At 33.7% G+C, this 26,238-nt stretch overlaps 1 long non-coding RNA gene across 3 annotated transcripts in view; it reads left to right on the top strand.

Annotated features, from left to right (window-relative positions):
- LOC134471763 (uncharacterized) overlaps positions 1 to 26,238 on the top strand; it is a 51,580-nt gene that overhangs the window by 14,048 nt on the left and 11,294 nt on the right. For 2 of the 3 annotated variants that reach the window (XR_010041367.1, XR_010041366.1), the window contains exons 4-5: positions 2,970 to 3,171; positions 8,282 to 8,394. This is a non-coding gene — a long non-coding RNA (uncharacterized LOC134471763). The remainder of the gene's footprint in view (positions 1 to 2,969; positions 3,172 to 8,281; positions 8,395 to 26,238) is intronic. The other variant, XR_010041368.1, reaches the window with a different exon arrangement.

The following is a 26,238-nucleotide window of genomic DNA, read 5'->3' as shown; positions in this document are numbered from 1 at the left end:
TGAAATCTTCTGCTGTAACACTCTATGGGACTACTTAATATTTCTCAAATCTGCCTGTGTGTAACAACTACAGATCTACAGATCTTAACTTTAGCTATATTTGAAAATATGGAGAATCTTTTGAAATTGGCTTGTGGAGAAGTTTGGCACAGAGTGGAAGACCAGATAAGGGAAAGTCTAGCATACTATAAGTGAAGCTCAACACCCAAGCAGAGCTGGGAAAACCAGAATACTGATAAACATATGGTCAGTAAGGGCCAAACATTGGAGCTTCCTGATGAAGAGTTAAAACAACTGCATTTTGTGTTGTAATTTGAACATAAAACTTTAGAGGCCAAGAGATGCTTGGCCAAGGGGGAATATTAAATGCCTCTCAAAGATCCACAGGCCAAAGGCTTAATCACAAGGTGGTAATGTTAAGAGATAATTTAGAAGGTAAATCTAGGGCAACAAAATCAGGTCATGAACAGGTTGGTTGGAGCCTGGTCTTCTCTTTCTCATTTCCTTCATAGCTCATAAGATTAGAGATTTTGACTCTGCCACTGGCACTTGCCAGGAAGTGTCAGTTTACTATAGACTGAAAGCTTTGAGACCAATTGATGATCATGGAACGCAGCTTCTAAAAGTGAGCCAAAATAAAATTTTTATTATGGAATTTTATTATCTCAGGCTTCTCCTTATAACAATGCAAACTGACCATTGCAATTGGGTTAATTAATCTCCCACAAAATTGATATCCATCTGAAAACATAAGTATCTTATTAACAAATGGAACATTTGCATATGCAAGTTAATAAAGTCATTTTAATTAGAGTGTATGATAACCTAATAATTTATCTCTCCCTGATGAAAGCTAAGAAGGACAGAAGAAATCTCTGCTAGAGCTTGCCAGGAGAATAACTCTGATGTTAGCTCGATTTTAGACTTCTGGCCTGCCAATATTTTTTGTTGTTTTAAGTTATTCAATTTGTACTTCCTTAAGGGAACTCCAAGAAGTTAGTCCATGAAGTTACTCTCTCATCACAGTTTTGAAATTTATACACACAGTTAAATTCCTCTGAGCTTATATAAATTTTACAATTTTTGTTAAGTAGTCTTTTGATTTTTCTAAATTAATATACTTTGAGTTTTACATTGTTAATTAAACAATAACTAAGACTACAGGACAAAATGTTAAAAGTGTAAATTCTAAAAGATAATCCCATCAAGTTATGATTTAGAAAATGCTGAAATGTTATTCCTTTTTAGAAATATTTTATATGCACATAGGTTATATATATATTCATAAATTTAGATATGAACCACTTGGTTTCTGTAAATATATACCTAAAATAATTCCACAGAGCGTATTTATTACATGGTTTAAATGAGAAATTAGAATTATTTAAAATTTAATCATCAAAATAGTAATTGACTTCAAACTTGGTTTTCATTTCTTAAATACTTCATTTAAATTTCATATGTAGAAAAATTTATAAAAAGTTCATTTTAAAATTAATTAAACCAATATTGATTTGTGAATTTGCAACATTTGTGTTGCTGGAATTTTAAAGTCTCAATTTTCTTTTTAATCACAAAAATAGGAAGGAAATATTTCATATTATAGGTGTATAGTCAAGTATATGGGGTAATTATGTATTTGTAAATTAACTAAAATAGCTGTTGTACAATAAAATTCATCTGCTTGGGCATGCTAGCACATGCCTGTAATCCCAGCACTCCGGAGGCAGAGGCACATGGATCACTGCACATCTGAGGCTATTCTGGGCTACATAGTAAGTTCAAGTCCAGCCTGAGCTCCAAAGAAGACTCTCTCTCAAAAAAATGGTTAATGTTCATTTATTATCTGTCACAGACACAAGTTTTTAGAAATAGAGATATTTGTTTTCTACTATAGCAGATTTTCTACCTATTATAAATATATGCTATTTTTAAAGTACTATTTGCATTATGAATATATTCTAACAGTTATATTCAGAGATTTCCCTAAATTCTAGTATGATGGTCTGGGGCATTTAATCATATAACATTATTATATAACATAATCTTGTTAGAAACAAGATTACTAGTGTTAGGTCAATTATTTCATTCAGTGTTAAATTTTTTTCTGTAGAAGACAACCTGGGCATTTCCCCTTGAGTGCAAAATAATTGCTGTAAATGTTAGTTAAATCCAGTCTTTTTTCTACATACTGATATGTACAAAGCAGGCTCTGTTATTTCATTGTGCCTTTAATTGGCTCTAAGTGGTACAAATAAGGCTAGCTAAGTACTGATATGCAATGCTTGAAGCCAATTTGACAATTTTCTCTTTCTTGCCATTGTACTCTCAGTAAAGGATTGAGCACAGTGGGATAGCAGAGCTGCTCAGCTCTAAGGAAGGTCAGCTGGGTGCAGACTCAAAGTAAGAGGCATGTCTCACCAGGGCAAAGAAGTTTACATAGTAGAAACTAAGGCAACAACTTCCTAAAACACCATAATTCAGTTATGCAGACTGACTATTCTGCATATCATTCTCTCTGCATGTTGCAAAGATGCTCTTCTCCCTACCTGGCTAGCCAGTTCAAGTTAAGTAGTTCCTACCATCCTCACTGTGACTCACCCTTGAACCACTCCCATTTTTGCAGTGCAGTAAATTCTGGGAGAGGCCTTGGATCAAAGCCTTTGTCCATATATACTCACTTTGTTGAGACTTATACCCCTTTGGTTGCCCATATCTTTGAATGTGTCTTGGTATCTGTACTCTCACAGTGAATTACACTGTAGGTGATAGATTGGAGTTAACTCACTGGAATTCCAATAATGTTTCTATAGGATTAGTTAGTTAGAGCTTTTTGGATTAGGAGGCAAACTAAAAATGGATTCTAATATTTGGGTTATAATATATAATACATGGATCACAATATTGAAATTATCATATTGGAATTCCAATAGTTTTTAACGAATATCACAAATTCCCTTCATCTACAGCTTCTTTTCTTGATACATTTTCGACTCCTTCCTTCAAGAATTAAAATGTTTATTTCCAATTGGAATTGAGCTGTCCTTAAACTTGCTTAGGATGGTAAATCAACATTGGTCCAGTTCTGAATCCAGACCTTCATCACTCAAGGATCTACAGAAGATAAACTTTGGGTTTCTAGAAGATGCTTATGTGCACAATATGTACAAGGTCTGTGAATTTTTGGTAGCTCCATGAAGTGAGGTAGAATTTAGAAGATGGAAATCATGAACTCAGAAATTTAACTTCAAGAGGTATCATAACAGTTCAATGACAGCCACTAAAGTAACACTATTTTGTACTCATAGAATGATTCTGAAGAAAAAAAATTATATAGATTGCTGAGTTATATTAAAGTTTAATGCACAATTTTGAGATTTTTGTTATGGTAAAATTATGACATTTATTTGGAAGAAGTACAGAGTTGAGAACTGGACTCTGTGAAATAATTTCAATGGACCTAAAACTATTCCACCTTTTATCACATTTTTTTTTGCTTTCTTTCTTTTCCTTTTTTGGCCAGTAAAAATAGCCTATCTCTTCTATTAAACTAGGAGTTCTTTCTTCTTAACAAACCTGCAATGAATTGCCTCAAGGTGGCTGCTTAGCCAGTGAACACAAGGTTCTCCAAAACAGTCCAATGAACTTTATAGAAATGCAGAAAATGACTTACAAAATATAGTCTATATCAAAATAACTTTTTCCATCAATATTCATAGAATGTGTAAATAAGAAAGAAATTGGATCTTAAAAATATAAGATCAGGATGGGAGGAGTATACTATTGGATCAGAATGCAGCAACTGAGATAGCATTAAATGTGCTGCTGTGAAAGAATTACAGTTGCTTCAAAAAAGTCCTTGGCTGATTTTGACAAATATGTAATTAACAGAATTAAGTTTAGAAGGCAACTTAAATGGGAATGACTATTCCATTCCGTACATAAGAAAAAAGTATTTTCAAAGCTGAGGGTACTGGATGCGCAGTTGAGTTTATCATTTAGGATCTGCTCAATCACCCACCATCTACACTGAAAATGTGCAGAAGAGACTTTTTCACCACAGCTATGAGAAGTATATCAGGGAGGCAAATGTAGTTTTTATAGACAATTCTTTGTATGGCAAGAAGTAAATTATTGTGAAATACTATAATGAAAAGGACTTGTAGAATTTAGTGAGAATTTTGGGGTCTGGTGCTAAGAGATCAAGTGACGGTATATCTCCTACTTACCAAGACATGGTGGTCATAGTAATCATGAGGGGAATTGGTGCCAAGGTTGCCATCAAAATGATCAAATGCACATATACCTTTAATGTTAGCAATTTAGAGTGACATTCTAGTTAATAAACTTTTCATCCACACCCCATGCTGGGGCTGCCATCCCCAACCCAAAGGAGGAGAGGTTCAATTTGGTTCATGGTTTTCGACGGATTGAGTCCAGGGTTGGTGGGCTCCAAGACACAATATCATGATGGGAGAGTACAGTAAAGCCATGCCTGTTAGTTCATGATGGTCAGGAATTAGAAAGGAATCAGTGTTGGAGGGAAAGCAATCAGGGACCTAATGCAATACCCAAATTCATGCTTTCATGACACATCTAGATAAACCCAAAAGTCTGCTACACAAATCTCCTAGGCAGGTTCTAAGTCCATCACACCTATAACAATAACACTAGGAAATCAATAAATAGCTACTAATAATCAAAACAATAAATAACTTTCACATTAGTAAGGCTGCTGATAACAGCATATAGTACCCAGAAGAGAATGTAGGTGGATGAGGCATGCAAAGCAATAGAGGCAGGGCTGCCCATGTCCAGGGGTGGGTTTCCCCCTTCACTACAATGTGCACAAAATATTGGTCTTAGAGCTTTAAGATTTAATATTTGCTCTGCTGAGTTTTGGTCTTGCTTTAGAGCAATTTCTCCTTTCTTCCTCCCTCTTATGTAATAGGAATAATTGTTCTATTCCTATCCTGCCGTTATAACTTTGGAATATATAGTTTTATTTTTCCTTGGCTTCTCTCCTTTTTTTAAAATTTTGCAAAGGGTCACAGATCAATATACTTTTTGTCTTGCCTGAAACTTTGGACTGGACTTGAATGATCTTAGAGCAAATGAAATATTGGGGCCATTCATCCTAAAATGGATTCTATTTGCATTTTTAGAAGGAGATGAACCTTAGAGAGCAAGGCCAGCCTTCTAGGGGTTGGATGCTGTTCATGTCTCAACATCTATGTGTTGGGAGTTTGAGCTTCAGTGTGAGGATGTGGAATTTGGAAGAACCTTCAAGAGAAGGTCTAAAGGGAATTATAAATCAATGCGGGTATGCCAGTTAAGGGAATTACCCATTTACCAGTGCAATTGTTTAAATACAAGGTGACCAAAAATTCTATATTTTTGTTTAATGGTTATTAAATAATATAATAGAAAATGACAATTTCACCAAACGTATTCAACACGAGAATCTGTTGGTTGAGATGACACCTGTCAGCAACATTCAAGAGAGTCAATATGTAAACAAATGCATTATCCAAGTGACAATAAAGGTGAACTGTTAAGTAGTTAATGTATTTCCCAAAATGCATTTCTCATTCAGGTTATGAAAACTAGAATCTGACCCTTCCAATCGCATAGCTTCCCATGCATATTCTTTCCCCATGATGAGAAACTCTCCACAGTGAGGCACTCACCACTGCTCAAACCAGTGGAGACCATCTATCTGAGACTTTGAACTGCCAGACAGTAAGCAAAATAAAACTAATATTCTTTATAAAATTAATCTGCTTCAAGTATTTCCTCATGCTATTAAGAACCTGACAAATACACAAAGGCATGTGAGAGATCTCCACTATTCGTTCAGTTATTTTTAAACAACACTCCAAAAATAAGCTCTATTCATTTAAAAACTATAAATTATTTATTTAAAACATTTATTGAAAATTTATCTATAATCACTTTCACCTATGAAATTCTATAGTTTTTATTACCAAACCTATGTCAGGAGTGAAATGTGTTATGTCACAGCTGTCTTCAATAATCTCTTGGTTTAACATATTTATTTCTTATGTTGACTTCATGTTTCCAAAGATGCTCCTCATTTCTTAACTCTACAAGAGCCTGCTCAATGTATTCAAGGAATTACACAGTGAACATAAATAATAAAACAAATGACTAGAAAATAAGCGATTGTCAAGTATGTTAGTCTATTTAGGTTGCTATCATAAAATACCATACACTGAGTAGCTTATCCACTACACATATGTATTTCTCATAGTTCAGAATTTCCAAGATCAGTCAGTGACAGACATTGCATATTGGGAAATCCCTTTCTCTTGCTCATAGATGACAGCTCCTTGCTGCATTCTCACACTGTGAAAAGAGGAGGTTTTCTAGGGCTATTTAATTATAAGACCTCTATCCTCATGACCTAATCACCTCTCATACACTATCCCCTTTACTGCCATATCGGCAATAATACTTCAACCCCCAATTAGTGGCAAGACACAAAGATTAAGACAGTAACTTCAGGGCCACTTCATGCAATATTGTCATATTTATGGAGAAAAAATTATTGTAGGGCTTAAGGAAGGGCACTGATGTTAGTTGATTAATGTTGAACAAGGTTCATGCCCTTATACGATACTGTAAAAGTCAAGAGGAGAGTAGAAAAAATAGTTAGTTACAAGTCCATTCCAATAGACTATGAAAGAGATGAGGATGACATAGATTGTTGGGGTGGCAGTGGAGGTCATAAACCATAGACACATGAACAAAATCTGCAGATAAGTGAATGTGCCTAAAGAAATTTCTTTAAATATACAAGGCCTGAAAAATGGTGAAAAATAGTGATATTTACTGAGAGGCAACCATGGATCATACCAGAGCAGAGGTAAGACTTAAGAGTGCAGGCCAAAGATAGATCATGTAAATTACAAAGAGAATATATGCTTATGCAATATAAATAAGCAAATAGAAATGGAAGGAAAGGAGTGTTAATGGATTCATTATTTCTGTTGTATAATTTTTCTAAGGCAATCATTTCTATCACTGAGTGATGGAAAACATTTATTAAAAATCAATGCTCAGCTTTTCTTCTCTAAATATAAAAGTAAGTAAAAAATGTTTAAGTTCTAATAAGAACAAAACTTCCAGAAAGTAGAATGAGTAATTACATGTTTCTTTTATTCTGTTATCAATACCTAAATGCTGGGGGATCAGTGTGGTTCAACTAGTTAGTGGGCCACAGGTCATATAGAAGTGACTTCCCTAAATTGTCTTTCCATTTTATGAGGTTTTAAAAGTAGAAAATATTTTTTGTGCATATTCTGGTCATTCTCTTCTATAGAATTTAGCTTTGCTATCCAAGACCCTGGGCGAAGCATCTGGCATTCCTTGTTTTTATATAACCATAAACAATCTTATTTATTCCAGCACTTAACTAATTAATTCAATTTGCTGTTTCCCACAAAAATATTGGACCCCAAGGAGCTTCTTTTTTAAAATTTCAAAAGTGTTTCAGTCTGTTTTAGTACATTCTAGTGGGATAATTCCTACTACAACTAAACTAAATCCTGTTAAACTTTGTATGAATAATGGATTTTATTCTTTCCACAGTCTGTTACTTATAAACACATGCATCATGTTTTCCAAAGCCATCAGGTTTGTCACTAGTTCTGTCATGGCTGGTCCTAGCAGGAAGGATTCTAAAGACTGAGTATATTTTTGCCATACTACACAATCTTTCAGTGGCTGCTTAAATTTTGCATGAATCTTAAGAAAAATCTACAAGCCACTTACCACACTTTTTATTTGACTTATACTCCAAGATCACATTCTACTTTGCAGATCTTTTATTGGTACAGATTTTGAAAAAAAGAAAGATAAATACTAATATTTCTTATATGCAATGTCAATAAAGTGATTCTTCCTTACAAGCCTTAAAGTTTTTATTCACAAGGTTTATTAATATGCTGCTTCTTATTATTGTCTTAGTATTTTTCATATGTACAACATATCTTCAACACCAAACAAAGAATAAATCCTATTTAACAGTAAATAAGTGTATAGTACTATTTACTTACAAATACTCACTTGATTGCAATGACTTTTATTGAGTTGACTCAAAATTAATTGATGAAAGCTTAAATAGGAATGTTTAATGTAAATCAGGTAGATATACATGCACAGTTTGCTATATTACTAGTAAAACATGATTTTATTTCTTCTTGAAGATGCGGTTTTGTGTTTAACACATTATTTATTGTTTGTTGCTGCCTTGTAGATACAAAGCTAGAGAATGGTCACTTCTGTAGGGAATCATTTCAAGATGTTTTGCATCTAACAGACTAAGTGAAGGGTACCAGTCACATCAAGAAATCTATGCCAGTTTTTAACGTAAGTACTTCCATGAATACTAGGTTTCTTAATAGAGAAAACTCATTTTCCTGAAATATAGTACTTTTGAAAATAAAAAATAAATTAGGCTAGATTAATATAAAATCAACTTTAAGACTAATATATCATGGTGCTCACTGTAACCATCACAGGGAGAATGTAATTCATGATATGTTTATATTGTCTTTTATTTTGTTAGTGTGAGTTTTTACTGATAAATTCAGTGTTAAATGTACCATGTGATTCCTTGACCTGGTGAGTGTTACTTACACTGACTCAGCAATTTTTCAAAAGAACCATATTTACTTTTCTTTCAGTTTACATATAGCAATGTGTTTTCTTTCCTCTACTGCAGAAGCTTTTGCACTAAATTATATCTATAGTCTAATAATATGTTATTTTTAAATGTATTTTAAGTAATAAAATGTTAAATAATTTACTTAGTTATACATGACATGATTAACTTAATTACATGTGAATTTTTATTAAATCTTATAATCAGATAAAACAAATATTTGACAGTGATTAAATTGCTATGTTTTGGTACAATAAAATAATTCACTATAAAATTATTAAGAGTAGATGTATTTATAGAAAACTTTCATTGGAATTTCTTATGTCTCTAGTGTGTGCACAACTTTTTATGACATATGACACAGACTTGGTGTTAGAAACACAGGATATCATTTGGGTAACTATCACAGAAATTATTCAGCATTAGACCTCATGAAGCTTCTTTGTTGCTGATTTAAGTCACAAGTACATATTAAAAGAATTTTGTAAATACATTCAACGTACAGTCATTATTAAAGAGAATGTGTTATTCATGGCTAGTATTTTGTCATGACTATTTATTATTAATGTTTAATTCTGATAAGTTGGTTAATGACATTGAATTAATCACCTAGGACTGTCATAACAAAAGTAGAACACACTGATAAGTTTAAGACTACAGGATTTTATTCTTTCTCAGTTATAGAAACTAAAAGTATCAAGTCAAATTTTCTACCTAAGTATCGTCTTTCTGCACTCTCAAGGGGCAATGAGCTTCATGCATTTCACTGAGCTTCTGCAATGCTGGGGGTCTTTGGAACTTTCTGGTTTCAGGAAGTATCACTTTAAATTCTACCTCTGCTATTGTACTGCAATCTCTAGTGGCATCAACTCGTCTCACGTTTTCCAAAGGACATTGGTCATTTTTTGATTAAGTTCACTCTACTCCAGTGTAAATTAATCACAACAAATTACATCTGGCCAACCTGCTGTCCAAAGAAAATCACCATCTCTAGTTCCAGAGGTTAGGATTGCATTATATTTCAGGTCCAAGCCAGCAAGCAATTCAAGTTAATAGAACCTTGCATTTTGGCATCTAGCATATCTGCATCTTGTCTGTTTCTTTGAGGTATTATTGACAAATAAAAATTATATTTATTCAAGGTGTACGTGCACATTAAATGATTACCACAATCAAAATAAATTAGCACATCCATCACACATAACTATCACTGTGAATGTGTATGTGGTATATATGTGTATGTGGCTGTGTGTGTATGTGTGGTGACAAGAACTGGTCTCAATAAATTTTAAGTAAACACTACAGGATTATTAACTACAGTGACCAGGCTATACATTAAATCTCAGAATTTATCCAACTGCTTGTGTCCTCTATACCTTTTCGTTCCTACAATCTTATAGGTGGGCCTCCAGGGAAACTTCATTATTCTCATTGCTTCTTAATTGATGTTTCAGTATTTGCTACTTCCTAGCCATGCATGAATTTGGGAAATTAACTTCTCTAAGTAATCAGAGTTCCTCTCTAATAGGTGTGCTGAAATTATTAAATAATTCATGTGAAAATTTCAAGTGTATTTTAGAATTATTACTGATGATTATCACTATCATCAACACCATCATCATCGTCATGATGATGATGGTCCATGAAGCAATACTTCCCTTGATTGTGCTTATAAAGTACTTTTCCACACAGATTGAAGTTTAAAAAGGTTTTTCAATGGTAAAGCAAAAAGTTATACTCTCTTTCTATACATTTTGCTAGATAATTTATTGCAGATCTTCTTCCAGACAATGACTGGTCTTCTAGTAAAAGACTGAATTACTACAGAAGAATTAATCATTGTGCCTCAAAGATAATGATATAGAAGCTCTTACTTTCTTGAAAAAGGCAATTGATAAATATAACCCATATTTGTGGGAAGACAAATTTGCTTTTGGAATAATTACATTAATACTGCATTAATAGTTTTTTTGCATAATTACTAGAGACTAACTTTTGACTCCTCCTGGAGTCATATATATATATATATATATATATATATATATATATATATATATTACTAAAAGAGAAAGAAAAAATACATGGAGATAAAAAGGGTAGAAATAATACAGAATTACAGAAAAATAAATGGTAAGAAATCGCCAGTTGATAAGTTACATATTGTCTTCTTAGAAATAGCTGTTCAGATTACAAAATTAAAGTATATAAAATGACATTCAAATAGTGACACTGACAGCAGTTCTGCTCAATGATCTAACAGAAAGTTAGTAATATGGTTATCAGTCCTACACACTTGTTTTATATCTTAAAGAGGGTAAGATTAAACATATCAAAACAGAACAAAACAGTTTAAAAAAGAACAATTTAGAGAAATACAGATTTCAAAGCAAGTCCACTGGAGATCTTCAGTCTATCTAATTGTCTCTAGTTTCTTCCAAATAATTGTTCCCATCTTCACACACATTAAATACATACTGCTTATTATAGAACTAATCAAATCATTACAGGATGATGAAGGCTTTTTAGGTCTTCAAGATCTGACATTGGGGAAGACTATAATAACTACCATTGCATCAATCATTCTCTTCATAGTAGCTGTCCTTTTCTTTACATATGCTGAAACTGAACTTAAGAGACTAGACTAATATCACTCTGATCAGTGAATAATAGTATTGCTAGATTTTATATCATAATGCTACAAAATTAACATTGGGTTTCTTAGTGTCTCTTCTTCTCCGAGTATCTGTTCATTTCAAATATTGCATTATATAATGTTCCCATAAATAGTTTTTTAAAAAATCTTCTCAGGCTGGAGGTTTAGCTCAGTGGCATAAGCGCCTGCCTTGCAAGCAGGCAGTCGTGAGTTCGATACACGGTACTAATAAAAAGGAAAAAGACAAAAAAAAAATCTTTTCATGCATTAATTTCTACATGTATATCTATCTTCTCTGTATTATAGGGGAAAACAAATCATAACAAGACAGCAAAACAAATTCCTAGAAAAACATGCAATGATAAAGACACATAAGACCACAATAGGTGAACTACCATAAAACATTGTAGGACTTGAGAGCTGTTAATAGTTAATACTGGTATAGATATCTTTTACATCTTGTCATCTTCAGAGTAGTTGCCTCTAATTTTAGGGTTGATAATATCAAGCATATCAAATTCAAATAAAATCAGCCAAGGCAAAACTGTGGTCTTATGAATCGGATTCAAATAAGATCAGGCATAGTAAGACAATATAAGTAGAACAGGATTTCAGCTTAAGTTAATAGGAAATTAAGGATAGTTAGCATGGTATAACCTGCTATTTTTGGGTCAGATGTCTGTGCCCTCAAATCCAACATGAGTGGACAAACCAGAACAAATTAAATTCAAACAGGGTGATAAGACTACTGTGATTCTTAAATCCTGATACACTATTAACAATGACCTATGCCTTTTTTTGTAGGGTATCAAAGCTATCTACACTAAAAGCCTATAGCTAACCATCTCTGCCTCATGTCTGCTACTCCATTTTGCTGCTATAATTTGTCCACCTTACTCCCTCTTTCCACTGTCTGCCCCATTCATTGAGGCCTCTCTGCCACTGTTCCTGGAATGCTGGTATCCCTTCTTCTCTTTCTCTGGAATGTCTTTCAGCACTCTCTGTAGGGTTGGGTTGGTGGCCACGGACTTCCACAGTTCCTCCTTGTCTTGGAAGCATCTTATTTCTCCATTAATTTTGAGAGAGAGTTTTGATGGGTATATGAGTCTCAGTTGCATATTATTTTCTTTCAGGACTTGGAATATTTCTCCCCATTCCCTTCTTGATTTAAGAGTTTGTGTTGATAAGTCTGTTATTATTTTGATAATTTTCCCCTTGTAGGTAATCTGCTTTTTTTCTCTGGCTGCTTTTATATTCTGTTCTTTTGGTGGATTTCTGGAATCTTGATTATTATATGTCTGGGTGTAGATCTGTTTTGGTTGTTGGTAGCTGGTGTTCCGTATGCCTCTTTTATCTGGATATCATTTCTTTTTGCTATACATAGGAAATTTTGCTTTAATATATCTGTGAATATTCCTTGTATTTCATTTTTGGTTGCTCCTGCTTCCTAACTCACATTCTTTATTCTTAAGTTATGTATCCTTTTGTCGTCTTCTAGAATTTGAATTGTTTCTTTCTGGTTCCTTGTTATTTTTAAGAGGATTTTCTTTCATGATCATATATGATAAATCTCTCTTCAAGTTTCAAAAGGCTGAATTTAGTTTCTGTCGAGGCATTTTGCCAGTGCTCAATGGAGTTTTTTGTTTCTTGGTAATCTCTTTGGATCTGTTTCATATATTCTAAGTTATGTTTAATTTCTTCTTCAGAAGTTTCTCTTTCTTTTCTGATTTCCTCAGTTCTTCCATCTGTGTTCTCTTGGGCAGGGCTTATCATTTCTTTAATTAATCTCTTTATATCTCACCTCACTTGGATCAGGAGTGCCACTTTAAATTCATCTATGAGGTCATGGAGGTATTTTTTTATTTTGGCTGATGCAGTATTGGATGGTTACTGTGCTTGTTCTCTTCAGTATTTACTTCTCCTGGACTTATTTTCTCAATTTGGGCAGCTGGAGATTTTTTCTATCTCTTGTCATGTTTCTGGTTTCTTTCAGACTGGAGTGTTCTGGGGGTCTCTGGCCCTCTCCGTATTGCTTAGTGCCTTTCAGAAGTGTGTTGACTTGATTTTTTGCTGTCCTCCCCGATTTGCTGTTATCTGGGGTAGGCAGGGATGCAGGGACAGTGCAGGCTAGCCTCCAGCCTCTGTTCCAGTCAATCTGCAAATTAGGCTGTATTTTGCAGGTGCCACAAAGTTGTGACTATTTTGTATCTGCGTATTGTGTCCCAACCAGAGGCTTGGTTCAGCCCCAGCAGATCCTGCCAGTTCTCTCTGTGCCAGAAGCAGCTGGCTAATGTCACTGTGGCACAGGGCTCTGTCCAAATCCCAGCTGTCATCTTCCAGACCTCTCTGTGCCAGGAATGACTATCTAATATCACCGCTGCTGCGGGTCTGCCCAATTCCAAGATGTCCTCCTCTAGTTCTCTCTATGTTGCTGATGCCAATATGGCACTGGGCTCTGCTCACTTTCAAGATGTCCTCCACCAGACCTCTCTATGCCAGGGGTAACTGTCTGATGTCACTGAGCTGCGGGCTCTGCCCAACTCCAATATGTCTTCCGCCAGACTCTCTGTGTTATTGATGTTGCTGTGGTGTCAGGCTCTGCCCAATTCCAATATGTCTTCCAGCCAGCTATAGCAGCCTCAGGACCCAGTCCCCAGTACTCACCAGGACTCAGTGCAGGTCTTCCTCATGAGTCTACAGCACACTATGCCGCTTGTCTTCACTGTGTTCCCAACACAGCACGGAACATTCAGAAAACTGCATGGTGCCCAGCTTCGGAACGCTGGAGCTTCTCACAATCTCCTTTAGCGCAGCGGGGCGGCCCTGGCTGCTTTGCGGGGTCCCAGGTCTCAATTTCCAGCAGTCACCAAAATCCAATACAGCTTTTCCTCTTGGATCCTTTGGTCAGTTTCCCACATTAAAGGGCGGGATTTGCAGACTCCTGTTATCAGCCATCGCAGTATGAGCCCGACCTTAAATCCTCCAGCCATCCTGTCTTGGTTAATAAGAATCATTATCCATTTGTCTGGCCCTCTCCATGTTGTCATATTCTAACATCTAATATGATTTCTCTGGAGAGACTCTCCGCCCAATCCCCTAGCAAGCCACCATTTTTGAAAACCCCGGAGTCATATATTTTTAAATAAACATTCTTATGATTAAAATATTGACATGGAAAACTATAGAAATAATACCAAAATTTAAAGTTTTCAAATGCAGTCAAGTCAGTCTTAATTCAATTAAGAGACTGCTACTTTTGATGTTACTGGAGACATTTTATGTCAATAATTATGCTTATTATTTTGATTATTAATTAATATAAACATAAAATTTCAAAATTGCAGGATAATGCAACTACTGTCCATAGAAAATTAAAAACATTTGTGGAAGTTTTTTTGGATATGATATATATAGTTTTCTCTAAAAATCATCAAGGTGATCTTTGGGGGAATCATGTACTCATGACAAGTAAATATCTTTAAACATGTAAACTACATAAAACTTATAAATGTATGTAAAATGAATATGTTGTTTCCTCTTTAACATTTAACAACAAATGCATGGAAAATGGTATAAAGCTGGATTTTTGTGGGAGAGTGCTAAGTAGATAAGTCAAGAGTCTTTCAACTTTACTGGGTATCTAAATAAATAACTTATTTGAAAAGAGTCCAGTAAACAATCATGCACAAGTAGTGAAAGAAAAGTATGCAATTTTTCTAAGAAACTTTTCTATGTAATATTACTTGTAAATGAACAAATTATAATAAATATGTATAAAATGAAAACTATACTTATGAAATTAATTCTCAGCCACAATAACAACATATTCCGTATTTCTGAATGTAAATAATCTTCCAAAGAAATCTGACTAAATCACAGATGTTTCCAAAATCACATGCCAGCATACAAATAACTGTGGGCTGAAAATCCCATATATTAAATGCATAAAATATATGAAAATGTATGATATACTGTGGAGGTAGAGATACTTCATGCAAAAAGGAAGAGTGATTGCTCTTACTGAGGAGGTAAATGTGGTCTTTTAACTCTGATACATAAGCAATAATTGCTTCTTAAATTGAAAATATATTTGCCATAAGCACTCAGGAAGCAATAATTAAACAAAGTTAGACTAGTAAGTGAAAAGCTTCCCATATGAGTGTTCATGTTAATTTATTTAACAGTGGCCCATGTATTTTTTATGGTGAACAGTTATTTTTTAATTTAATAAATATAAATGGAAATAATAGATAACATAATTTGATTAGATAACTACTCATAAATATATATTACATATATAATTATATATATTTAATCATATTTATTCAGTTTTAAAACATTTTACTCTAACAGTAAGACAAGGATATGTAGCACTGTAGCAGCAATAGAAATAGAAATGACTTAACACCATAGCAGGTGTACAGATAAGTCTTCATTTATTGAAAGATTTGATTAAGCCCTTGGGCATGGGAGCACAAAAGGTACTTTGGTAGCTGAGAGAAGAAATACAGCATGTTATTGGCCAATAGAGGACAAGGAGTTTCTTTTGACTCATGCAATAATGTGGAGAAATAAAAGTTCAGATGAGTACAAGTGCAATATATGATAGAGCAAAGCAATTTAGCAGGTAGTACAACAATGTTAATAGAAGAAGAGATATGACCTAAGGAGGTGTGAAAGTCTTGCATGCAATGCAAAGGGCAAAACAGAATGCTCTCTGCTTATAAAACCAATATGGAGCCCTTGAGAAAGATGCATGAGTGAATATAGCAAAAGAAAATATTGAGCTTTTCAAAGACTGTATTATTTTTGATGGCCAAATAATAAATGCAAGACAAATAGTTAAATTTTGTGTTGAAGCAAAATTTAATTTCATAATAATTTAATGTGGCCTACATGAAAAGAAAACTTGGTATTTATCTCATTTAAATGTCTTTATTTACTAGTTGGTTTTTGCTTCACTTAGGAACTTAGCTTTTGATATAAAACTTTCATACTCTATAAAGCTTATTAAAGTGTGTCTATTCTGTTTTTACTGTGATTTTGTATCAAACCATATCAGTGAATAAACAACATAAAAATGATTCAATGAGGAATTTGAAGTCTTTCTCCTCAGGTGCCACTCCCAGAAGACTAATGTGAAAACCAATTACCTCCTTGAAAACCCATTCCAACTCTGTTTTGCTGTTGCTGCTATATTGTGTATGCCTTGCATATAACTGTGTCCATCATCTGTACACTGTGAGGATACACACTCATTCCTACATTTTTTATTGACTATGAGATTATAATCTTGCTGCATGGCCTATCTTGGCAAATGAACCTCACTTATTGTTTTGTATTCATTAATAATCCATTGCATAATTTTTAAACTATTATTTCCAAAGAGAAATGTTGAGCAGCAGAAAATAATACTATGTGCATTATTTATTTTTTTAAAAATTAAATCATATAAATATATTCATATATCTCTTCATGATAAGGAACTGTCTGAAACATATGTAAAATTGTTTTCAAAATACTACTCTCATTATAGAAAAAAGTTAGAAGTAAACAAAAACTTGAATCAGAGACTTATTATTCTGTTACATAAATTATACCATTTGAAATTATGGGATATCTTCATTTTTATTTTATAGTTATAAATTCTAATGACACTACAAATGGCCTTATTTATTAACCTAAAATTTCAACACTGAGAAATAAATAACTTATTATATATAACTACAAAAAAGAAAGCAATGCATTAAATGTGACTCTTTTCTATAATTAAACAAAGTGTACTAATTTAAATTATTATCATATGATATCAACTTTTCCTTTGATAACATTACTAGAATTTATCAAGGATTATTCAACAAGCAATATGATAAGGCTTATTAATTCATGATCCACATTAGAAATTGAAAGTTGGAGGTAACATTCAAAAGTCTTTGAAATAGTGTTAATAAGTCTCTAAACCCTGGACAGTGATGTTGAAATATTTATTTTGTCTCTCCAAAATGATATGTCAATGAGAAAAATGGGATGATTATTACTACCTGTTCACTTTTATGGAAAATTTAAAGATAAAGAGATGTACAAATATATTCTGGCTCAGTGTAACTTTACAGTCAAATTTAAGCAGCAGAAAATATACCAAAAATGATAATTTAATAATTTCAGAAAATCAAACTAGGTGATATCAATAAAATTGGCCAAGTAAGAGACTCTTAGAATTTAACCCTCTTAAATACCACAAAATGGAAAATGTCAGAATTGAATTTCTCAGAACTCTGGAGACTGACTATTGGTATTGAGCATCCAAAAGCTCTTGTTCACTGGTTTTAGTTGATCGTTTCATTTCCAGCTCAGCAATGGCCTTGAAAATTAAAATACGTCCTCCCAGTACATAGGGTGCAAAATGGAGCAAGCTCTCCAAAGAGATTTATTTCTAAAGAGTTGTGATTATCGAATCTGCCTGGTGGTTCACTTGAGGAGGTGTCTTTATTAAACCTGACTTGGCAGTGTCTCAGTGTGAAAATTCCCACCCAGAAATACATTTGCCAAAACTATGTACATACTTGTTGAAGTCAGTTGTCTTCTGAACCAATGAATAAATTGGAGCAAATCACAGCTTGATTAAAAAGTTTACAAGAGGAATGTATGCAGCTCCAGACCAAAGACATAACTGAAATAAATCAAATGCACATATGTAGGCATCACCTTGTCTCCTTACAGTAAGAAACTGAAAAAGTAAGTAAGATACAATATTTGTAATAGATATTGAGAAGGGAAAGAAACAACTGGGATGAAGGAAAGAAGGAACAAAGGATGAGAAAACAAAATAAATGTATATATATATATATATATATATATATATATATATATATACATATATACATATATATATGTGATAGCTAAAATAATCACACTACTAATTTGTTTTAGTTCATTGAAGGGGATGATTGTGATTACATTAGTTGATTAATTTTACATGTCTATATCTTGTATTCTGAGACACTATTTTGAAGACAGCAATATGCAATATATATATTTTAAAATTTTATTTAAAGAAAGAATAAACAAAAGAGAAGGGTAGAAATAATGCATAATTTCAAAAAAATAAATAGTAAGAAATCAGTAGTTGATAATTACAAACTGTCCTCTTACAAATAGTTGTTCAAGTTACAAAAGTGAAGCATACAAAGTGGATATTCAAACAGCGAGACTGCAAACAGTTCTGTTCAACTATCCAACAAAAACTTAGTAATATGTTTGAGTCCTATACACTTAAACATACATGCAGTTATCCATATCTTTTAATTTTTTATTTTAAAGAGAGTAAAATTAAAGATAACAAACCAGATCATAAGAAAACAACTCAAGAAACATAGATTTCAAAGCAAGATCACCAGAGATCTTCAACGGTCTATTGTCTCTTGTTTTCTTCCAAATAGCTGACCATTCTTTACACACAGTGAATACATACTGAACAATATAGTACTAAACTGATCAGAACAGGATGATGAAGGTATTTTAGGTCTTCAAGACCAGACAAAAGGGAGTCCACAATGGCTGCCATTATGTCTCTCATTCTCTTCAAAATAGCTGTCCATATCTTTATGCATGTTGAAATTAAATAAAGAAAATAGACTAATATCATTCTGAACATAGAATAATAGTATTGCTAAATTTTATGTCATAATGCTAAAGAATTAGCACTGGATATCTTAGTATCTCTTCTTCAGAGTGTCTTATTCATTACATTATGCATTATATAATCTATCCTCACAAATTGTTTAGAAGTTCTACACATGTGTGAATCTCTACATGTGTACCTGTCCTTTCTGTATCACAGAGAAAAACAGATCAAAGCAAGACAGCAAAACAAATTCCTAGAAAAACAGGAAATGAAAAAAAAAACACAGTACTAGGTAATCTACAGTAGTTACTATGCTGTCTCTTGTTATTTTCAATAGAACTGTCTATGTCATCAGGTATAATATAATTGAACATAGCAAAACATATCAATATTAATAAAAATACAACATTGGAGACATTGTAGAACTTCAAAAGCAGTTAATAATCAAACTGGAATGGGTATCTTATTGCACTTTGTCATCTTCAGAGTAGTTGCCTCTACTCTTAGACTTGATACTATCAAGCATACTCAATTCAAATAAAATCAGTCAAGACAAAATAGTGGTCTAACAAACCAGCTTCAAATAAGATCAGTCACAGTAAGACAATGCAAGTAATACAGGACTTCAGTTTAAGTTAATAGGAAATTAAGGATAGTTACTGTAGTATAGCCTGCTATTTTTGGGATAGCTGTCTGTGACCTCAAATCTAGTATGAGTAGACAGACTGGAACAAAATAAAATGAAACTAAACAGAGCGATAAGACTAATGTGGCTTTTAAATCCGGATACATTATTAACAATGTTCTCTGCCTTCCCTTTTTAGGCATTTCCTCACCTTTCCTTTTCTCAAGGTGCTTTCTATATTTTGGATCCCTCTAGCTCCTTTAGTTTTTAGATTAGGGGGCAACCCATTATCTATTTGAGTGGTGCTGAATCTTTTTAACCCTGAGCTTGATCTTGAGCTGTATTCCTGTACTAAGGCCACAAGGTTTTCCTTCTTTCTAGCTCAGTAGTTCTCCACTGCACAAAAGTGTCATGACTTTCCAACCTATGTGGAGCTGCTGAATGAGCTGTCCCTAGTTCTCTTTGGTTCCCTGTTACATAAAGCATCATTTTCTCATCTTTGACTTTCAGTTGATTAAACCTCTTTCAGGTTGAGTATCTTTCCTATTCAGAGCATCTTGATGGAGCCTATCTTATGATCTCCTATGCCTGTATTTCTTTTTGTTAGTATATCAAGACCATCTATATTAGAGACTGTAGGCAACTTTCTCCGCTTCATCTCTGCTATGCTATTTTTCTGCTATTGATTGATTGTTCTCCTTCATTCCACCGTCTGCCCCATTCATTGAGGTCTCTCTGCCACTGTTGCTGGAATCCTGGTATTTTTTTTTCCTCTCTCTAGAAGGTCCTTCAGTATTTTTTGTAGGGTTGAGTTGGTGTTCACAATCCCTCTTTGTCATGGAAACATCTTGTTTCTCCATTAATTTTGAGAGATAGTTTTTCAGGTTACATCAATCTGGGTGGAAGGTTATTTTCTTTCAGGGCTTAGACTACTTCACTCCAAGCTCTTCTTGATTTGATAGTTGGTGTAGAGAAGTCTGTCATGATTTTGATTGGTTTTCTTGATCTGTTTCTTTTCTCTGACCACTTTTAATATTCTGTTCTTTTGATGAATTTCTGGAATCTTGATTATTATATGTCTGGGTATAGACGTTTTGGTTGCAGCTGGCTGGAGTTCTGTATGCCTCATTTATCTGGCTATCCTTTCCATTTTCCTATGCTTGGGAAGTTTTCCTTAATTATTTTTGTGAATAGTCTTTGTAATTCAATTGTGGTTACTCCTGCTTCTTCGCTCACATTTTTATTCTTAAGTTATAGGTCCTCTTGTCACTTTTTAGCCTTTGTATATTACTTCCTTGTTCCTTGATATTTTTAAGAGATCTTTTCTTTCATGATCACACATTGCAAATCTGTCTTCAAGTTTTGAAAGTCTAGTTTCTAGTTTCTGTTAAGGATTTGTGCCAGTTTTCAATGAGGTTTTTAATTTCCTGGTATTTTCTTTGAATCTGTTTCATATATTCTAGATTTTGTTTATACTCTTCATCAAAGATTTCTCTTCTTTTTCTGGGTTCCTCCTGTCTTCCATCTGTGTCTTCTTGAGAGGAGTTTAGCATTTATTTTATTAATCTTTTTATATCTTGTCTCACTTAAATTAGAATTTCAGTTTTAGGTTCATCTATGAGGTCATGAAAGTATTTCTTTATGTCTGCTGATTCTGTGGCCAATATTGCATGATTACTGCCTTTGATCTCTTCTTTATTTACCTCTCCTGGACTTATTTTCACTGGGTCAGTGGCTGGAGCCTTTTTTTTTCTTTCTCTAGTCATATTTCTTGTTTCTTTAAGACAGGAGTATGGTGGAGGTGTCAGGCCCATTCCATATTGCTTATGGTTTTTCTGAAGCATGTTGGCTAGAGGATTGCAGCTTTCTCCAGTTTAGTATTGATCTGAGGGGCACACAGGGATGATGTGGGCTGGTCTCTCTCTTATGAGCCAGTCAACTGGCAAGGGTCTTCAGCACTTTAGTCGGTGCTGTGCAGGCATCACAGGTTTGGAACAGTTTTTTTCCTGGCTATTGCATCCTGACCAGGGGTATGACCCAGCCCAAGCAGATCCCACCAATCCTCTTTGGGCCAGGAGTGGCTGACTGATACCACTGAGGTTTTGGGTTCAGACCCGTACTGTCCAACTCCAATATGTCATCCAGCTGGTCACCCCCTCTGCAGTCCACTCACCACAGATTAATGAAGCTCTCCAGGTTGGCTCTGCTCTCCGTTGTGCCATATCCTCCCACCAAGGGCCCTGAACTCACCAACTCCCGATTTCAGTGGCCATGACTTCATTGCAACCCTGAACTGTCCAACTCTGAGATGTGCCCAGCACAGTGCAGGAAAGGTGCAGTGAGAGCACCTGGTTCCCACAGTTTGTCCACATTTTTCCTTTCTAACTTTCTTCTTCTTCTTCTTTTTTTTTTTTTTTCTTTTTTCTTTTCCGCAGTTTCTTCCTAGGCTGTGAGAATCCCACTCATTTCATCTGGTCTTCTCCATGGTGTTAAATTCTAGCTTCTCAGAGAGGCTCACTACCTGGCTACCTCTCAAGCTGCCATCTTCAGACCCCTCTCCAATATGCATTGTATTAACCACTGTTAATTTCTTATTATTCTGGTTTGAAATTCTGTATTATTTTTATCTGCTTTTTACTTTTTTCTCTTTAGAGCAGTATAAAAGAGAAAACTTTGAAATAATATGCATATAAATGTTATCTAATATTCAAATAAAGAAGTTGAAGATATGTTGTCTTAACTACTTTTCCTCATTGCTGATACCAAATATCCAGCCTCCACAAATTGCAAGAGGAAAGGACTATTTATCTCACAGTTTTCAGAGGTTTCAGTTCATAATTTGTCCCCAGCATGGTGTGGCATGCCAGACAAGAGTCACAGAGAAGTAACTGTTCATTGTGCGTATAAGGCAGGAAAGCAACGAGGTAGAATGCAAACAATGGTTGTAGCTTCTTCATGCACCCTTTTATATTCTATCTAGGTCACCTGACTTATGGCAGGTGCAAAAACAATCAGAGGACTAATTTATTAATCATAAACATAATTTATTATTACAAGTCAGAAATAAAATGTGGTGAAAGAAAAAGAACAAAATATAATTGAAAGAAATTATATTTAACAAAGGAAAGTGAAGTCATTGTATTCCACATTCGTTATTCTGTGTAAAATCATTAGAAATATCTGTGCTATGAATATCTGTGAATGGCACAGGCAGAAAAGAGATTACAATATCCTGAAATGAGGTAAGCCAATATATTCTATATAACTCCATCTTCAAATATACATGATGTATTATAGCAACTAACATTCCTCTGTTAGCGTACATGTGAGAAGGTCAGGAACAGAAATCATGACCTTCAAAGAGCACATTTCACATCCACTGAGCTGCTCTGGAAATTAAAGGAGAATGAATTAAGAGACAACCTTACTTTTTGCAACTGTGGAAGGATATCAAACAAAATACTTCTTTTCTTTTATTAATTTTTAAATAAAAATTTAGTTAAAGGTAACATGACAGTAATTACAATTCATTGAGAATTTATGTTCTATGTGAAATACTAAAAGCATGTCATATATTACTTCATGAAATCTCTAAAATAACCTTGTGAATTATTAGCATGTCAAAATTTTTATCAATATGGCACTCTTCACATTTACATTAGTCATTTGTTAATTCTGACAAAATTAAAATAAGAGGATGTGACTGGCTGCAAAAGCAAGCAATTTATACTGTTAATGATTCAGACTCCATGAATTTCACACTGAAATTCTGAGAAGTAGCAGCAGCTCCTTATAAAACATACAGTCCAATACATTTTCTATTCTATTGTAGCTCATTGAAATTCAGAGTTTGGTTTTTCTGTTAGCATGTCCACTGTTTCCCAGGATGGAGATTCAGAATAGGTGCTTGTTGATTATTGATTCAAGAAGATTGGTGATTGTATCTGGAAAGAGAAGAAATGGAGATTACTAAAGTTGAAATTTCATACACTTTACAATTTTGATATTTGCATGCTGTACTTTTATTATTTTCGTTTTTCTTTCTTTATTAATGTTGCCTTAACTGACAAATCTTAAATGTACACTCTGATAGGATATATTGTGATGTTTTGCCACAATTATAATGTTTAAACCAAAATAATTAGTACGACTATTGCTTCAAATACCTATATTTTGTATTAAACCATTTTAAGGATAATTTGTTATTTAGTATGAAATTATAGTTATTGACTGTAGTCACCTTGCTATATAGTATATCTCAAAGTTCAGTCACATTCTCTAAATATCTATTTATATAAAAGAAGTTTAAAAAATTAAATGCATTTTTAGAATATAAATAAAAATGTCCAAGTTTAATTTACATTTTAGCCATTACTCTACTTTTTTTTTTAATCTCTAAATTTTGGGTACTTCACAGAATTTCTCATACCAAGAGAACACTAGGTGCTCTCCAAGCAAATTCTCCCATATTGAAAATACAATCTATCCGTGTAATATTTACTAATAAGATGAGTAAGTTTTCTGGAGTAATATGTAGTGTCTGGAGATACATTTATCAGTAATTTATTGAATTATTCATCAGTAATTCTTATGATGGAATTTCTGACATAGGATAATTTGAAGGAAAGAGCCTTCTTTAGTTCCCAGTTGGCTCTAGTTGAAGGTAAATGGTAGAATCTAGTGACCTGGTAGTAGCCTTCTTCCCAGCAGAGTCTTACAGCAGGGCATGGTAACACATGGTAGGATAGTGGGAACCTAACTCCATACAAGTATGTCTGGATGCTCTCTTATAAATCCACCAGGATGCATTCATGTATGGTGTGCTCCAATGACCTTATCTTATTCATTTCCTAAAGGTCCCACATCTGAAACTCACAGGTGAAAATACTGTCTCTCTTCTTGGTATCTTACACTGAGAATGGAATTTCAAGGCAGTGTCTTGGTGGAAGGACTCAAACCATATTCAAGCCATAACAAGTATTTTTCCCATCTTTTGTTCACTTGGAGTTCATCTTTTGTGATGTTTCTAAAGAAAATAAGAGTAAAAGAAAATAGTGTTATGGTTTATAGCTAGAAAGCCCTTCCACCCCCACCGTGCAAAACCTTATCCATTCATAGGTAGGGCTCTTGAGAGGTGACTGGATCATGTGGATATGATGCACATCCCTGGATTAGTCCATTGATGATTGTGCAGTTAAATATGATGGTAGGAGGTAAAACCTGGTCAGAAGAGGTGAATCACTGGGGTCATGGCCTGGAAAGATCTGTCTCCCTCCTTTGTCTCTTGAGCACTCTCTCTGCTTCCTTCCACCATACTGTGAGGTGTTTCTTTCCTGCCATGCTTGTCTGATTATGTTGTCCTTCCTTTTATTTAGCTAACTATGGACTACAAACTCAAAAAAGCCCCTCCTCCTTTAATTTGCATGTGTTGGTTACTGTGTCTCAGTGACTGGAAAAGTAACTGAGACAGAAAGCAAAGATGTTCAAAATGAGAGGAAAGAGGGAGAAAGCAAATGAAAAACTGCAGCCCCAACCTCACTTATTTATCAGAAAGTGCCAACTATAATTTAAAAAGTGCCACTATAATTAAACCTGAACACTGTGGCTTTAGTTTAGAAAAAAAAAAACTCATAAATTGACAATTTTTTTCTTAAAAGGAAAACAAGCAACATATGTGCCACAGTTTAGCCACCACCACTCTCTATGAAGCAGTTTAACTCTTCTGCTGAGATGTTTCTCAAGAACACAATGTATAATTAATTCTGTCAGTCTTGCAGTTACCTCTAATTCTAGACTTATTCATAATAGCAAAGTTATCAAAAGCAATCTGAGAACTAGTAGCCTATTAAAAACTTTAGTACACAAACATACATACATACCATCTGGAGCCTATAGACAGTGTGCTCATTATTAAAATTATCCAATATTCATGGAATAATATTCTTTGAGAGTAAGATTCTCCAATTAGTATCAAAACTGATCATTATTTTGGAAAAAAAGTTTCCCATTTATTACAGTGCATTATATAATGTCATATTCACACTAATATTCTAAAGTTTTATTTTAGGGAAATGTTAATTCAAGAAAATAGCATGTGTTATTACAAAACTAAAATTAATAGATTAAGTGTAACTGCCTGGTAATTAAGCACAATGAACATGTTTGAGGTGATAAGAGAGTTTTTTATTGTTCTAAAAATTTTAATATTTTTCTAGAAAAGCCTAACTTTTTCTCTAGGATTAGTGACATCATTTTTTCATTGAATGATCACACATAAAAAAGAACTAATAATTTTGCATCAGTCTAGTTTTTGTCTAAATTTAATTTGCACATATTATATACTGTCTCAGCAAATCATTTCAGCAAATAAGTCATAATTTGATCAAATCACTTGTTAATTTCCCAATATCCATGTCTTTTAATAGAAGACATAAAAATTAAGAAAATCAAAGAAAAATCTAAAAAGAGTACAGACTTAAAAAGTATGTTTTATAAGAAAACTTGTAACTTCCATGCTAACATGAATCTTTAAAACAGTCATCATATATTAAGATTAAAATAATATAGTCTGGAATTATCAATTTTTACTTTATTGAAATTGTATTCCTTCAAAACCCACTACTGGATTTCAAAAATACATATGCTTG

The sequence above is a fragment of the Cavia porcellus genome, unplaced genomic scaffold, assembly GCF_034190915.1.
Source record: "Cavia porcellus strain 051 isolate PalLab524CR breed Dunkin Hartley unplaced genomic scaffold, mCavPor4.1 scaffold_20, whole genome shotgun sequence".
Classification (NCBI taxonomy): Eukaryota; Metazoa; Chordata; class Mammalia; order Rodentia; family Caviidae; genus Cavia; species Cavia porcellus.
The sequence above is the reverse complement of the archived record's forward strand: the minus strand, read 5'-3'. Positions and strand labels throughout refer to the sequence as shown.